Genomic DNA, 5,898 nt, shown 5'->3' on the forward strand with positions numbered 1-5,898 from the left:
TAATAATAATTGTTTTCCTTCACGACTTTTTTTCAGATCTCTAAACAAACTGCTGTCAGAGAAAATGGTGCATTCAACACCGGTATCTACTGTATCGAGACTAAAGATGTTTGCAAGTTTCCCTTTCTTGCATGATGATACCTTTAGGAGAACATGCACATCCACTATTCAAAAGATGTTTCCGGCTGTGGACTTGAAAATTATCCCCAAAAATCCCTTAACCATTGGATCGCTGTTTAGAGTCAAAGACCGACTCAGTCCTCTGCTTTCATCCAGCGTCGTATATAAATATACTTGCCCGAGATGTGATCACGGACATACGTGGGATGCACGAGGAGGCTGTTGAAGGTTCGAATTGATTCCCACAGGGGCATAAGCCATAGAACAGGTAGTAGGTTATCAAATCCAGAACAATCCAATATACGGAATCACTCAAAAACATGTAAAACATATATTGACAGCAAGGATTTTTCTATCTTGGGCCAACTGCGGAACAACAACAACCTGACAATTTTAGAATCTATCATTATTAAAAAGACTGTACCGTCGTTAAATACCCAAACGTCCTCTGTAAAATTGTTTATAGCCTAGTTTGGGCAGCTGGTCTGCCTCACTGTATTTTTACCTATATTGTGTCAGTTTTACTCTTTCTTTTGTATAGGTAGGTGTTTCTGGAATTTTAGTGAAGTCCTGTACTTTTAATATGTCTGACTTTGGAGGTGCTGTTCAATTTTAACTTTTAACTTTTAACTTTTAACTTTTAACTTTTTAACTTTTTACTTTTACTGTAATGAGAGCTGTTGCCATGACATTTTTAATATAAATTAAATTAGATCAATTATTAATGTTCGTAAACTTATATATATTTTTAGCCTTGAAAATGCGACCTGGAATTCGTCGCGAAACGTCGGCATTAATAAACTGTTGAAAGATGAGGATGCCTTTCCCTACTACTTCCTTCGGAATATAATATATATATATATATATATATATATATATCTATATATATATATATATTATATATATATATATATTATATATATATATAATATATTTACCCGTGATTTTGATATATAAGAGATTACCACAAGAATATTACGGGCATAAGGATAGTATACCAAGTTATTCTCCCGTTTATCAGGCATCGTCGGGGCATAAATAAAATACAGTTGGAAAGTAGGTTACAAAGTAAACAAAAAGATCAAGAATGCCAGATGGTTAATTGTCAAAAGGAAAAAAAATCAAAGAGATAATCCAGAATATTCTGTCATCTATTATGGTTAAATCTATGGTTTTAGTTTGTGACCGGTGATCCCGGATTATTCTGGATTATGGCTTTGAATTTTACTTTTTTGCCATTTAACCTTCTGGTATTCTTCATCTTTATGTTTGCTTATAACCTTTTTTCGAACTGTATCTCATTTGTGCCCAGACGATGCCTGAATAAACAGTTGGTATTCACTTTATATCATACATTCTATATATATATATATATATATATATATATATATATATATATATATAGATTATATATAATATATATATATATATATATATATATATATATATATATATATATATATATATATATGCGTGTGTGTGTGTGTATTTATCCTGCAATAAATAAAACTTGTTATATGTGAAGGCGTTCGAATAATAATCATCGAAAAATTGCATCATACTTAGTGGGTACACGCAATGAAAGAAAAGACGCAGAAAGGACAATGCCATTAATATATTTTTGTTTTTTCTTAATCATAGTAATGAGTAGGAATTATTTAGGATACAAATCTTTATTATATAGAAATTATTTTCTACTAAAAGTAGTCTAAAGAAAGAAGGAAACTAATTTCATTAGTTGCATGTAATCATACTTGTTTTATGTTCAAAGACTCGACGCGGGACCCAATGTTATCTATTTATAATTAAACCGGTCGAGTGCGGAGTATAAAGTCGTTTACATTTCTTTGATGATTTATGGAAACCTAATATCCTCCTGAAGACGGCGTAGTAAGCATATTAAAATGATATTAATAAATCATCCTTGCATATTACTTACTGTGCTTTTGTATCATATTTATGTATATAAATATATATATATATATATATATATATATTATATAATATATATATATATAGATATATGTAGATATATATATATATATATATATATATATATATATATCTATATATATATATATATATATATATATATATATATATAAATAACCAAACACTAAAAAGAATGTTAATAACAAATGGCCCCAGAGAAAGCAACAACATAATATATAAAATTCCATGTATGGATTGTCCCTCATTCTATCTCGGACAGTCCAGCAAAGGCTAAGAAGCAAGAAGATAAGCCAGCATAAATACTCTGTAAAAACTGGGCAAAAATCTAATGCATTATTCATTCATTTAAGTGAAAACAACCACAGAATTAATTGGATTGATAGTTCAGTAATTGCATGGTCAAGAGATGTCTTATCACGAAATCTTTTAGAATCTGCTTTAATACAACTTACCTTTCATTGTAATTTCAATGTTAGTCGTGGCCTTTTTCATTTAGACCCTTGTATCTGTAACATGTTTAAGAATGACCTCAAAGATATAATTACTGACTTAAATAAAAATCAGTTGCCTTAGAGTTATTAAATTTTGTTGTAATGTATGAGGCTTGTCATGTTTTGTGAATATGGCTTTGTTTACCAAGTTCAAATAGCTGTCACCTATAATCCTTTAATTGTCTGGAGATTGTATCTGAGATGATTGTCTTAAACCTTTAATTGCACCCATTGTTTATGCTTGTTTGGGAAGGTTTCTTTATCTTCCAGGTGTGTCGGATTCGAGGTACAAATCCCTTTATAATCCCTATCTGTCAGTTATACGAACCCTCTTGTATTGTCTTTTCTCGTATTTTTGCCAGTATCTGCTCAGTAAAGGACTTTTAAAGTCGAAAGATCTTGCAGACTCCTTCGTTTATTTTTCCTTATTTATGGATTTATCACGTTCCTAACTTTCGTGATTCAGTTATACATATATATAATATATATATATATATATATATATATATATATATATATATATATATATATATATATATATATATATATATATATATATATATATATATATATATATATATATATATATATATATATATATATATATATAGTATATATATATATATATATATATATATATATATACATAAAATATATAAACGCGTTTGTGTGTTTATGCTCGTCTGTATGTGTGTCTATGTATTAATTATTAAATCAACATATGTGATGCTTTATATACCGTTCTTGCGTGCGTATATTTCTTTGTTAGGTATCATATCAATACACTCGATTGCAAGCACAAATTCCCTCTTCATTTGCATATTATGAACGAAACTGTCAAACTTATTCTCGTGAGTAATCAAGAAAGATTCGTGGAACTGGGAACTATAAATTCTACAACAAAACGGGAAGTAAGAGTGGGAAGTTTTGCTCCTGTTGTATTTTGTATTTCATTTTATTAGGTTAATCGAAGACTCAGTATTAGAGAATAATGGGACTGCATTAGATCATCTTTGCTCTAAAGAAAAAAATGTATATCTTATGTATATATATATATATATATATATATATATATATATATATATATATATATATATGTGTGTGTGTGTGTGTGTGTGTGTGTGTGTCTGTGTGTATGTGTGTGTTTGTGTATGTCTGTAGTCTTTTCATCCCAATTTGATTCTTTCTTGATGGGAGTTCATGCTATGTACTAGAAAAGCTGTTATTGACACAATGACAGTGATGAGTAGTTTCCCTGGCTGCTACCCCTTTCGTGCCTTTTATTGTACCTCCTTTCATATTCTCTGTCCTCCATCTTACTTTCCTCAATCCTCTCTTAACGAATGATTCATAATGCAACTTCTATATTTTTCTCCTGTTGCGCCTTTCAAGACTTTTACTGTCAGATTTCCATTTCGATGCTGAATGACCTCTATGTCCCATTGATTGACCTTTAGCCCAAATTATATTTGCAGTTCAATTCAGTAGAGCTTCCCTTCCGAGATGTTCAGACGCTTGTGAATTACTATATGTTTCAGGGACTGCTAGTCATCATTTTTTCTGAAATATCTTTTATACTATTAATTTGATCTAAATGGTACTTTGACACAGAGCACAAGATACCTCCCGCTAATTTTGGGTAATATAGTGCATTGGCAAATGGTGTTAGTTAAGGCGTTTACTCTTGACTTACCTGGTGTTGCCAAGCATCGCCAACCTATGCATTCGAACGTCCTTTATCCCCATATTGTCCCTCCCATCCTCCCTCCCATCCCCTCCCTCCACCCCCCCCCCCTCCCTCTCCCTACCCCCTACTCCTCCTCTCTCTCAACCCACTCTCCTGACCTCCCCGTCTCCGGTCCCTACCCAATTCCTGTCTGTTGTATTATATTGAGTAATATTGGATGTTATAAATATGTTGTGCTTTTTTAGATTCTGTTAATTTAATTATTGGTATTGCATTTTTTTTATGTTATATAAATGCGAGTAGGCTAAAGAGTGTATGGCCATCACCCTATTCACCCAGTTTAATGGACCTACTATCATGATCTCTTAAATCCTGTAACCCTCGTATCGACGTGTTGGCTACGAGGAGGTAAGATAAGGTAACCAAAATTAAATCACACAGTTTACCTTACAACCCGGTATATATAATTAATACTTTTCTTGTCTTCATTCCATCACGTCTGTAATGCGATCATACGGCCTGTGTGGCCTGAATACATATAAAAGCATGCAGTAAAAAAATATATATAATATTCTTAATCAGTTAAGCAATCGTAAAGGAATGTCACAAAATTTTATTTTATCAACATATATAATTTTGTATAGATAACAACCTCATTACTAAATCGAGTGTAGCAATTATTGATTTGATAATGGTGAGACTTATATATATATATATATATATATATATATATATATATATATATATATATATATATATATATATATATATATATATACACATATATACACTCCAAGGGTAAGCTTTAGACAAAGTAATAGATAATATGATGGAGAGATAGATGCGTTGATCGATTGGTTGACCATATAAGTGTGATTCTTGTGTGTGAGTGTGTTATGTAGATTCACATACTCATTGAGATTAATCCCTAATCATTGTCAGCTTTTCTCCATCTTGTATGTGTGGCAACCGACAGACAACCATTATCATTATGGTATTACCTAACACGCCAAGGATACTATTAACCAAGGACAAGAGAAAGACCAAGGCTAAGAGAAAGAGGTCTCATCACTTCATCCCAAAATCCCCCAAGAAGTAGAATGAGCTTTATCTATCTCCGTTTTGCATCAGCAGGTGAACTGCTGTAAAGAAAAGTACCTTGAGCAGGTACCTCTAATGTACGTCATCGCCTATGTAGTTACCTTAGGTGGGAGACATCTCCACTCAGTTTGCTAGACCTTGTCTCTCTTTAACTGAAACGTTGGAAAAAATAAACCATTGTTATGTTCTGTGACTCCAAATATCGCTATCATTTTCATTATGACTTCTCATGGTATCTGCTGGTATTGAGAAATAACATGAAAAAACGTTATTTTGTTGCATATTGTAAATTACAGAGAGGTATTAGCGGGAGAGAAGAGGAAAACATCAATAAAGAAGAGTGAGAGAGAGGGAAGAGATGTGGCTAGAAGATGTTCGATTTTGTAGATTAGTCCTACTGACTCATGCGACATTGCCTTTAAAAGTCAAGGAGGAGTGTACGCCTTAATTAACACCACTTGATAATGGACTGTGTTACCAAAAATGGTGGAAGGTGTTTCATACACTTTGTCAGAGTGCCATTTCGATCAGATAATTATCTTGAAA

Source organism: Macrobrachium nipponense, chromosome 16 (assembly GCF_015104395.2).
Source record: "Macrobrachium nipponense isolate FS-2020 chromosome 16, ASM1510439v2, whole genome shotgun sequence".
Taxonomy (NCBI): domain Eukaryota; kingdom Metazoa; phylum Arthropoda; class Malacostraca; order Decapoda; family Palaemonidae; genus Macrobrachium; species Macrobrachium nipponense.